The sequence below is a fragment of the Dermacentor variabilis genome, chromosome 5 (assembly GCF_050947875.1).
Source record: "Dermacentor variabilis isolate Ectoservices chromosome 5, ASM5094787v1, whole genome shotgun sequence".
In the NCBI taxonomy this organism is placed as follows: domain Eukaryota; kingdom Metazoa; phylum Arthropoda; class Arachnida; order Ixodida; family Ixodidae; genus Dermacentor; species Dermacentor variabilis.
Window position 1 is genome coordinate 55,501,961 of NC_134572.1, and position 12,698 is coordinate 55,514,658.

The window sequence follows — 12,698 nt, forward strand, 5'->3', positions numbered from 1 at the left end:
ACGCAAAATGAGATATCTCGGGCGTTGCTTTTCTTCTGTTCGCATTATTGGCTTTGGCGACCATTTCGTGTCCAGAGGGCCGATCTGTCTGCCTTTCGTCTAATAAATCTCTCTCTCTCTCTCTCTCTCTCTCTCTCTCTTTCTCTCTCGTGGGCAGAGATTACATCGTGGAGACACCCAGTCGTCGTGTCTGTTTATCTTAGGGAGGGGGCGAGGACGACCAAATTAGCCCCCTACGGCTTTACAGTCCTCCGCAGGCGTCTGTTTTGAAGTTTTCGTTCGCGCACGTTATTCGAGATCCCAACAACAACAAAAAAAGTTGCTGTAAATCAGTTGAGGAGCTGTGTCCACTGTGTTGATACCTTCCGTTCACCAAAGTGCTGATTTTCGCTGTATTTATTTCACTTTCTCGTAGCTTCACTTTACCCACTTGGTGTATTTCCACCACTCACCCCAGCCTTCTTTTTTCTTTAATCATGCATCGAATCTCACAGTGCGCATCAAACTTCAAACCTCACTTCCTTTTCATGAGCATCGCACAAAGCATGAAACAAACGTACAGATTTTACAGGACTACAAGCCAATGTACACATTAGAGTCTGATGAACAGCCTTTTCTATGCTTTATTACCTACAAAGTGGACATTGCCGTATGTTGCTCAATGCATAGTCACACTCTCGTTCTCATGCTGCGTGTGTGAGCATCAAGGACATTATAGCACATAGAGAACCCGCTTTGTTCGTGCTGCAAAGAAAAAAGAAAGACATTTGGGACAGGCCGAAGACTTTAGTCCGCGAGTATTCGTTTTTATTGAAAGCAAGGTTTCCGCAATAGGTTTAAGAGGCGGTGTTGGTTTACATTTGAGCTGCATCAACAAGAATCCCTTCCAGAGAACGGGAACTTTCTCCATTAACAAAACTTTGGAGCACTTCAACATACGTAGGTTCGTTCTTCAACAGGTTACCTGCTCTACTTAAAACATTTGTGATACCTGGTTGGGTTACCCCATAACTTTTCTTACAACAGTAACGCATTGGCATGCATGTTAAACAACCCCAGGTGGCCAAATTAATCCTGAAACCCTCCCTACAACGTGCCTCACAATCATATCGTGGTTTTAGGGCGTAAAAATGCATAGCTTAATTTTAACGCCAGTAACACCGGTGACATAAAACATCTAGCATTCGACTGCACTCATTTCACTGGTTTGCTGAATTTCTCGACCCATAAAGCTGTCCTTTCTGTTGCTGTCCGCTCTCAGTGGTCACTAAAGAAGCCTCCTCAGCGAGTGTGAAATTTGCGCACCGCTTTGTCTTATAAAATTTTACGCCACGCTTTATCAAATTTTTTCAAACAAGAACAAAATATTCTTCAAGGCTACATGAATTCAACAAAAGGTATTAAAAAAAAAACATTTTGTGAGGTCTCAAATGAAGGCACGAAGAGGAGATGGGGCGGGCTGTGTGACACAGACGCCTGGACACACTCCATCGCCAAGACAACATCTAGTCACTGCGCCATTTGTACAATTCGTCATAAAGCCTCCGGTCTTTGGGTCGTTAACCCCCCCTCCTTACAGGCGCATTCGGCGCTATTTTCTCGCTGTGCGACGCGACTGTGGGAGTGTTTAAGTTCACAGATCCGCGTCCAGCAGTAGCGCACGGGGGGACCTTTAAACTGACAGGCATGGCAAAGCTCCGGCCTAATGAGACGCCGCCTTTCCCGTTCGGGCCCTTCTCCGCACGCTTGACGGGGGCTGGAACAAAACGCTCCGTCGCCGCTGCCGCGTGTATTCTCTGACCACCATGTCGCGATTAGAAGAGGCGGGCTAGCCAGCCCAGCAACGCATGGCGCTGTGGTGCCGCTTTTCGTGCACGCGCTGTGCTGCGGGTGAGGAGGTCGAAGACGAGAGAAGGACGGAGAAGGTTACCCGGTTTTCTCCCCGCACGATTATCCCCGGCTCGAAAAGGAGCCCAGTCAAGGTCCAGATGGGAAAGGGGTCAAACGCGCCGTGAGCATCGCACTGCCTCGCACGCGAGACCCGCGCACTGCAATCTTGAGATCCTAATAGGAACAACGTTCGCTCGCTCGCTCGCCCCCGCATCTCGCGCGCTCGTCATGACCGAAACAGAGCGCACCGTGGCGCGAGATCGTCCATGCGTGAAGGCGGGCGTTCGATGGAAGTATTGCTGTGGGTAGATACTCTGGGTAGATACCGTGGATGGTTTCGCAGCTGCGGCGCTCGGGTGCTAAGCAGGAGGTTGTGGGCTCAGTTCCTCGTCACAGCAGCCGAACGAACAATGACGCGCGACAACGCCTCGAACAAGCACGTCTAGCTGTGTGTTCTGTGCACTACGTGGACAAACACAAGTGGTACACGCAAATGACGTTTACCACCAACTCAACACTCCAGGATTGCACTAAACGATGATGAATTTAAACATTCGCCGTAAACACCGCCGCAAATATTGTGAATCAACACAAACAGCGCAGAAAGCTTTTTCGCTTTCTGCGCTGTTTGCGTTGATTGACGTTGTAGCACCCTCAGGGCTAATCTTGTTCTCATAGACAGTACACAAGAAAGTGGGCGGAAATATGGCCGCCGTAGTAGCTTAACTTGACTGGTATCTTGACTGGCAACGCGGAAGATGTGGCTATGGTTTCCACCTGGAGCAGGCTATCTTTTCGCGCTGTTTCGTTTCCATTTACCTTATTGTTCCTATACTTCTAGTAAGCATAACAATGAATCACCGCTGCGCTTTCTCTGGCTTCACTGTCTGTTTCTCCATATTGCTGTGACAGAAAGAAAAACCTATAGCTCCTCGAATTTAATTGCTTTTCTCGATCAGGTATATATGCAGCTTCCGTTCTTGGTGGGAAGGTGGTAGTTCATTTATTTAGTTTATTGTAACATCAACATAGAATGGGCAAGAGAGGGGAGGGACTATAATCGCTCATATAAGCAAAAAGAAAAAAACACAAGCTAATGCAGGTGACGACAACGAGCAAATAAACAACAATGTCATCAAATAAGTATTCCTCGTGCAACTGGAACAGTGCATTACACGGCCGATACAAAGCTAAAGAATACGTAAAACTGAACAGATAAGAGCACACACACAAAAGGAAAACGATGATTATTAAGATTATGTTGGCGAGCGATCCGCGGGAGCGATCTGCGTCTTTAATGCCGACTAACAAGGCAGGAAGGTGGTTCCAGTCATGACACGTTTTAGGAAAGAAGTGCAGGGAATACGTGACAGTGTTATGATGCCGAATGCTAACTTTGAGGACGTGGTCTATGACGCGTATCTGATCTAATCTGATACAATGCGCGTTGAATACGTGATTATTGTGATACATTTTATGAATTGAGCCAGAGGCGCGACAGTTTTGCTCGAGTAGCAAGCAAAGGAAGGTTATGACTGGGTATCATGCTGGTTACGCTGACCGTGCGATGATTGTTAGACGTAATGAAATGAGCTGAGTGATTATGCACAGCTTCAAGATTATTGATTGGTATAGCTTGACTGGTACCCCAGACTGATAAGGCGTATTCCAGGTTAAAGTGAAAATAAGTGATGCATAGTTGTCGTTTAGGCGCTGTAGGAGCGTGCGGAAAATTTCGTTTTAAGTGGTGATTTTAGGCTGTGATTGGCTTTAGATATGATTGAGTGAACATGTATATTTGAAGAGAGATTGTTAGTAATGTGTACGCTGAGGTACTCATAGGCAGTTACAGAATTCAGTGAAATATCGTTCAGGGAATAAGTATCGCTGTCAGAAACTCTCACTTATTTACGCTTGGCTACATGCAATTCTATATACCAAAGTTTACACCTGGTAACAGCGGTATTAAGATTAGTATTATGAGAGGCGAATAAGGCTTCAAGCCTCTCATAAGCATTACGGCTGTTAACAAAACAGCTCTAACCAAACTGCAGCCCCTTGACTACTATATTCCTCGAAACGTACATCTGGCTTCCGCGTTTGCAAGCAAATCACTTCCCTTGTCTACTTCTGCACGGTCATCTGTTCTGCATGAAGCTATGCACTTCCTCTAATTGGTTGTGCAGAGCCATCCATCGTCAACGTAGTTTCAGCTATTTTTAAGCCGCGCTCACCGAGAGCACTGCCTTCTCAACCGCCTTGCGCTAGATCCTTGTCGCAGTTTTTAATGCAGCGGCCCGCGTACTTTTCTCAGAAACCTGTCCTCAATTTTTCCCCTTCTCGTTTTCCTTTACTGGTTTCAAATGCGGACTGAGATATACGGAGCCGTTATTAAGCTTACCATACTGGAGGGATGCAAGACACAACGAAAGTTTCTCGGAGAGTTGTTGAAGCGTAGTCAACGTTTCGTGACAATATTATGAAATCAAATAAAAAATAAATATTGAAAAACTACAGGCTCAGTTTGTATGCGCTTACACGAACAAAATTATTCGAATTAATAGCACAGTACTTATTTGCGTATGGCACCAACAAATGACATTGCTGGCCCTCTTGTAGCGTTGCTTATTACACCAAACAATTTCTTTGTTCATACTCGTGTTATGACAAGCCCCAGCGGGTGCACTAAGCAAGTAAAGAAAGCGCGTTTCATCTTCGACCAATCTCGCGTCTCGCGCTATTCCAAAAAAAAAAGGAAAGAGTGAAAAAGAAAGATATGCACATTACATTGTTTTTTTTTTCTTTGCATCCATTCAAGCGATTGCTACTCGCATCAATGCTAATTCGTGCACTGAGACATCCCCATCGTATCCGCCGAAGTCGGCGTCTTTGTATCCATGTGTTCACAGTGTATGAGATACGCAACCGGTTTGGGAATTCTCCAGCAAGCTACCCAAAAGTGTGTGGGAAAGTTATCACAAAACAGCGTGGTATCTTCGCGAAAACTGACAATTATAGAGAAAAAAAAAGAACATTGCCGGAGGTTGGGGCGGCAAACACCGAGCAGTACGAAAAAAAAATTTTATTATGAATTCTTACATCCCAAACCCACAATATGGTTGACAGAGACGTTGCTACAGTATAATTTTATTAACCAGGGGATCCTGAATCGTGCTCCCAAACCTGCCTACATGAGCGTTTTTCCTCACCCCGTGCCCGATGGTATGTCTCATAATCATGTCGTGGCTTTGGCACATAGAGTCTCATTTTTTTAGACGCCTGCGACGTCTGTCGCCATGGCAACGAGTAACGCTGACAAACGCTCCCGGTGATACACCATAAATACATAGTACACAAGAAAGCAGACAAGAGAGACAGCGGCCACCGTAGCTCAGTCAGCATAGCGTAGATATGCGTCCTGCGAAACGGGTCAGTATTTGGCTCCTAACGGGGATATTGTCATTTCTTTCATTTCCCATTCCCTCTACCAGCAGCGTAAAGTTTCATCGCAAAAAGACAAAAAAATTGCAGCTTTATTTCGTTGTACAGTTAAAAAAAACGTAATTTACATAATGTTTTCTTTTGCTTCATTGTCTGCTGGCTTCCTATAGTTGTTACTAAAAATTGAGCCCCGCGCTTCCCCTCATGTCAATCGTTGAATATGTAATTCACATCATTAACTTCACGCGGGCTCCTATTTCTGGATACAGAATCTGTCACGTGTTGGATAGGTTGCGTGTTCGCACCACGTTCGGGTCCCCTCTTGTAGGAAATAGACCGATGCATCCGGTCACGACACATAGTTGATATATTAAGAACATGTACAACGCGGTTCACGAAAGCTCTCAGTCACTCGTAAGTCGTGGACTGTCACTGCCAAACATGCCGATCGAAAGAACGGCACACGCCGAGCGTGCCCGCTGTCTCTGTCTTCTTCGTCGCTGAAGCCGACGTGCCTACACACACATACAAAAGAAAAAAAAAAAAGACGCCCGTTACACATTCCTTTATTCACCTTTCTCACTCGCGTTTCGCTTTTCTTTTCGTTAAGTGGTCAGTACGCTCACAACACGTGTCTCGCGTCGCCGCGTTCGTCGCCTGCTAGCCGAGTGACAACACTTCCGGCATACATGGAAGCCACGTGACAGCCTTTGCGGGGGGCCATCGGTTATCCCTGACGGAACCAATCGCGAGTCCACGCTGCAGCCTGGGCCTTGAGATCTCACGACCCGGGAGGTCATCACATCGGAGCTGGCTACGCGCCTCGAGAGGGCGCCTTCGCTGCCGCTCCCTTCCACGATGACGGGCCGCGTCGCTCCGTGCCAAGCCTTTGGCACATTTTCCCGCGGCTCCCAGCGGGAGACCCTTTCGGAGCGTTGCGTGTACGCTACGCATTGGTTAGCTGACCTCCGCCCGGCCGATAAGTGCGCTGATCTACTTAGGCGGAATATTTGGCCACTGCGTGACCGGTAAACAACTTCAGCAGCTGGAGATGTTGTGCAAAAGACGTAACGGCAACCCGCAAGCACGTGGCGGCATAGAAGACAGCCGAAGCGGCGTTAAGCGCTCCAGCTTCGTCGAAAATAATACGCCGCTCCTTTTCTTAAAACTTTCCTTTAGATAGGCACACTAAGAAAAATCCTTATTAAAGTTACGCGCTTTCGACAGCACATGTTTTAGCTATCATAAAATATCACGAATATCATATCACGTGTTTTAGCTACAAGTCAACAAATTATATAGAAAGAGGGAGAACGATATCTATTTCTCGCTGTTATGTTCGCATTTACTCATTCGACGTTTTCTTGCGCTACAGTCAAACAAAATGTTGTTTACGTGAGAGCGTTTCTTGGACAAGCAACGTTTTGACGTTAAACGTCACTGAAAGCGGTCACGGGAGGTCGTTTGCTAAAACTGCATGCAACAAAAAACATCTTACTTTAATATCGCTGTGTAGAGAAAGGAAACCGACACTCGGCCATGCATGTGACGCGTAAATATATGGCCTCGCTGTCGCGCCATGCATGACGCAATTGGAGCTCAATTTCGCCCTTCACTCGGCGTTCAGAGGCATAGCTAGGCAATACGTTTGTCAATCCCAGCAGGAGTATAGTCACGGTTAAGAGAGCTCACTCAACCATAGTTGGTATAATTAATCATACTCAAACCAGTGCTCATCAGAAGTTATAAAGCCTACAAGCGAGCGATTTTTTTGCAAGCATTTCACGTTCGCTCGGTTGTGGCGCCCTGGCTTTAGACACGAAGGGCCCACAAATGGCGGGAAGATACTCAAGCACCAAGACAGAGGGATATCCAACCACTTTTTGACCACGGTGGAACGCGTCCGTCTCCATAGAAAGCGCAAGCGCGCTTTCCGCAACCATCTACGAGTGCGGTGGGCTCTAGCAGGGCAGGGCACTCTCGGGTGCCACCATGTAGCAGGGTCATTTCGTTGCACCAGTGCCCCATACCCTCTGCAAAACAAACGGGTCCCCAATGAATAGGGAGCGAGCACGATCGCGAAATTAGACCGTAAGACCCCCACTAGCTGCAACATATATAAGTTAGTGAAGTAACTTTTCTGATGCGTGAATAAATGCTGTATACTTGATTATGTCCAATTCTGTACCCTAGTGCTCGTACACTGTCTGCAAGAAGAAAAAGGAGTTTCACATACCCTGCTAAGGCTGCATTACTGGTACAGTTTATCAAACTTTCTTTCTCTCTCTTCTTTCTCGCTCTATCTCTTTGGATTTTTGTGCAGGAAGCTGTACATGGGACTTGGCTCTTCCAAGAAAATTATTAATGCAAGGTACTTGGGGTTATTCACGCTTGCCGGTATCAAAACAGAAGTTATTATCGTACGTGCATACACATATAGTAAGATTGTCAAGTTGCCTAGCTGTCCAAACGGTTGAGCGCTTGGTGGCGGGTTGTCATAATGATAGGTTCGTCACTAAGGCCGGTATACTGAGCAGTAGTCTCAACCGCCGTGGTCGCAAGTTTTATGGGCAGTTAGCGATGGCCACAATTTAGGTTCACCTTATGAAACTCCAAGTGTTCAATATTATTACAGAACCTTTCAATGCGATGTCTCTCACAGTCCGCATGCTTTTCTTTTAGACGTACCAATATAATGAGCCTATAACTGAGATTGTTTCCAGTTGACACTTTGACAGCTAACAGAGAACTGCACCTTTGTTATTCCTTATTACCCTGATAACTTCATCGGGTTGCCAAATTAGATGGAAACCTACTAAGCCAGGTAGCTTAGAATTATAGCAATTCACGGTCTCTTTCATTCTCTAGCAAATATTGTATTTGTCATGCTTCTTTTCCTGCATACCTACCTGACAATAAGTTCTTGCATCTCGCCTGGTTGGCTTCCATTGACCTCGCAGCCACCAACGCTGTTGTTTCAAAACATCTGTCACGAGACAGACACTTGTCTATAGGCATATAATTGCACACAGCATGCTCTTTTCCACTCGGTGAGATTTTTCTCTCCAATTAGAGTGTCATCAGGGCGACTGTTCCATTATTACTTCTCTTAAAGAGGCCTTTCGCCACTCGAAAAACCCTTGACACGGGTTTTTCACAATCCTTGCTTTCTGGGCCGTATTATGTGTACGTGCGATCGTTGCGCCACTGTATGGCCGTATAGGAGTGCTGTGATGCTTTCAAGCCTTCAAAGTGTGCCTTTCAATTATGTTTTCCTACTGCCGTGCTTTCGGGAAGCCGAACAGGCTCGATGAAAAGCGTTTCACCGTGTTTTTTTTTTTTTTATGAAGAAAGCCTGGTATGGGAGATGTGCTATAGCGAAAACAGCCAATTCGCTATAGAAGTATTCAGCGCACAGCCTGTCAATACGTGGATATTGCCATGACATTCAAGCGCAACTTTACTACACAGAGGCAAGCTGCTACGAAGCACGTCAAACGCTGGGGGGGGGGGGGGGGGGGGATTCAGGGTCTTCGTTCAACTTTTACTCTTGTTCGAGCTAGGCTCAACTTTTTGACATGCTTAGTCTTATTTTTCATATGATGGCCGCATATCAGATCACTCTAGCGTACTTCAATGTGTTTGACGGCGTAGCGCATCTTACCATGTGGTATTAATCAACACACCTTGCATTGAACCATTGTTGGCATTGTTTTCCATACCTCGGTGAAAACTTTCAGGCATATAAATGCAACGTCATCGGTCAAATAGCAGAAAGCCGACCCGAGCGTGGCTCCTGTCGAGACGCCCCGCTATGCAATCAAGTCTTATTTTTGAGCCTACAAGGTTGCTTCCTAGGGCACAACGGCACCTCGCGCTTGCAGCAATAGGTCAAACGGAAATTATTTATTTCATTTTGACACGAGTGATGCAACAGGTGACATTAGGGGTGCACAAGAACAACAAAGAGCAGGCACATTAACTCTCCCGTCCTTTCTCCGATGCCGTAAAAGAATGCTGGCGAAAGAGGTCGTCGCGTCTCGCTCGGCACATTGCGTGTCGCGTTGCGTCCTACAGATGTTTACGCACGTTTCTTTACGAGTTTCAGAGTTCCCCACTCTCAGGCGTCGAAAGCAGGGAGCGGAGCAGAGCTACATTCGCAAAGCTTTCTCTGCCTTCTCGTTTCTTTTTCGCTTCTTCTCGACTTGTCCTCTGCAAAAGCAAACAAAAATATTTAAGATGGCCACCGAAATGGGCTGCAAGGGCCACGACGTCGCCCGGCCGGTGCGACAAACACAAGCGGAGAAGGGACACCTCCCACCCCCTCCCCTCACAAACCCCCCGCCCTTTTTGGAAGACACCTACGACGTCCCAGATCGACGCCACACACGAGCGGCACCAGCGGAGGCCGGACCATCAGATGGCCCGTCCACGACGACGGCCGCGCCTGGCGAGCCGAGAGCGGCGCGCTGAGTTCCGCTGGCTGCATCGCGGACCCTCGCTGGCGTCGGCGGCCCAGTGACCCCAATTTGGCCGCTCCGCAATCACGAAGAAACGGGCACGGGCAATCAGCGCTCGCGCGCCGCCGGCGATGCGGGCGGCGTGCGAAAAAAGCGCGCGCGTACTACGCTCGGCGACGTCCTCGTCGCCGCCTGCCGAGGGGACATCCCCCACACGGAAACCGAGCTCCTCGCCAGCGTCCCGGCGACGTCGCCGAGGAAGTGTCGGCGACTCGCGCCTTGCCGAGCGTCGGCGGCTATAGTTACGATGTGAGCGTGAGCGAAGGACCCGTCGAGTAACCGCCGCTTTTATGGGTGCCCCGAGGGCCCCGCGCTGCTCCCTTGAAAGCGCAATCGTGACTACGCGTCGGGGCCGCCATAACCGGAGACGGGGCACCGTCTGTGGGCCGAGTGGCGATGACCTGGGCGCCCCGATCGCTTGGTATAACGCTGGAGGCCTCCGGCTCAGTTCTTACGCTTAGCGCCGGTCACACGCATATATGCCCGGTACGTGCTTAGGCGACGATAATATTGCAGCTCTCACGTATACGGTGGAACAGACACGTCGAAACCAATGTACAAAACGTTGGAAATTCGTCGGAAATGCATTTCGTGCGGTTACGAACCGGTAGCAGACCGATACCGATTGCCGGTATCGGCACGGTGTTTCAACTGATTGAATGGTTTGATTTATGTGGAACTGCAATTGGCGGCAATGTTTTCGCTGGTCTTTTCACGACATTAAAGTGAAATTACAGTGTGAAATTACATCAGCAGCGGCTGTTTCAACTTGGAGTGCACGTCAGGGCAGCAACTATGGCTGGCTTGAGCAGGCCGATGTTCACCTTTGTAAACGTTCGCGACAACCTAGATGTCCCAGTCTAAGGTTCCCTCAGTTCGTTCAATGTTGATCCCCCCGAGTCCGCATTTTTCGTAACACCTCGTTCTTTCTTAAACAGCAGTGCATTTCGTCGTACGAAAAAATTTCCAAGGAAATCAGTGTGCTCATTGACCCGCAGCAAATGTTCGCGTGTAACTCTGACGCGTGAATACATTTACAGCGCTACACAGACGCCAGGCAGTGCATTAAAGAACGCGTAGAGCCAGGATAGCTCCGTTGTTGTGACAGATGAGTGACACAAGTCTCCTCAACTAGACTGCAAGCATGTTTAAGCACAGGGACACACCTTTTATTCACATTCGAAGCTTTGAGTATAAGCCTATGCGAGAAACACGTAAAAAAAAAAACACGAACAAGTGATTATCTTTTCGAGGTGTGTGGATCGTTCTACATTTCTTAAGCGCCTACCACGTGGCGAAAATGTCGTTTGACATTTCTGGGACTTAATTTTCTTTTTCTGAGAATTTGGTGATAAACTGTTCGAACTGCAGCGTTCGAGGTGCAGCGGTGGCGTAGAGGTTGAGCATCCGCCTCGCGTGCAAGAGGGCCGTGGTTCGAATCCCGGTGCCGCGCAATTTTCCACCGGATTAAAAAAAAAGTCCGCATGTTGATAAAATTGCAGGAACAAGGCCTGGAGTGCGGCCTGATCCCGGTGACCAGAACCGGTACTCCCTCACCAGACCAGGATTGGCCACCCTGCGGCAGTACTTGGCCACAACCTCCTTAAAAGAAGTATGGGTGATGCCTTTGCCCTGCAGTGGGCGTAATCAGGCTGGTGATATACGAACTGCATTTAGAGTATCGCTCTGTCGTGTGTGTGATGTTTCACTGTGTGGGGTCTCGCTGTGGTATTTCGCTATGACTGCGCTTAAAGCCATTTATTTCTGTGTGTGATTATTAGTCACCTCCTTTTGCCATATGCCTCACATTATTTCACCTATTTCGTCAGGTCACGAGAGCCCGCAGCTCTCGTGGCCTGCAGGACCTGAATAAAGTTGATTTCCTTCCTTCCTACTATTTCACCACAATGGTTGCGGTGGAACAAATACATCTTCAGTTCCGACGGTCATGTCGCGTGAACATAAGTGCAAAATGCAGTAAGCACTAATCTGCTGCAGAGATTTTGTGTGACCAGTACAATTTCTTGATGATGATGATAATGATGATGATGATGATTCAAACCATGGTGCATACCCACTAAAGACTATTGTCCAAGAATCGAGTGGCGCAGACAACTTTTCAAGCTCAATAAACGAAATAAGGAATTGGAGAAAAAAAGGACCGTAATGGAAGTTAGACGGGGATATGATTTTTGCGTTTTCATTAAAAGGAACAAAAAACATCAAAACAATTGAGAAAAATAAATAAATAACAAAGTTAACAGTTTAGTGAGCTGGAGTGACAAGTGAAGGTTTCTGTGGCCTTGCATACCGTACATTCTTATCCGTATGCCTCAGTATGGATCTTCCTGAAGATAACAGTAGATGTCTAGTGCCAAGGGGTTTCCTTGTTCTTCTTGTTTGTATCAAGTTTTGGGTACAAGGACCTTCTTGCTTTTTCATCTCCTGACCTACCGAAAGTGTTTCGGGTGCACGAACGTAGCTTGCGACGGATAACTATTTACAGGCAGGCGCAGCAAACGCGAGAACAGCGCCCCCAGGAGTGGTAATTTTCTCCGTACGCCGATAACGGTCTTATAACCGCTTCGCTCACAAGGGCGCGAAACCACGCGACGCCTGCAACCTACTTGGATTTGGAAAGTAGGGAGGAGGAGGCGAGGAGGAGGAGGAGGAGGAAGACAAAGATTTGTACAGCGATGAAAGTGTGACTTTACGCGCGTACACACTATCCGGACTCCGTCGGGCACGCAAGGGGGGAGGCGCACACACACACACATACGCACGCACACACGCACGCACATGGAGTAGAAGTGGCCCGACCAGTCCCTTCCCTTCGTGGCCGGCACA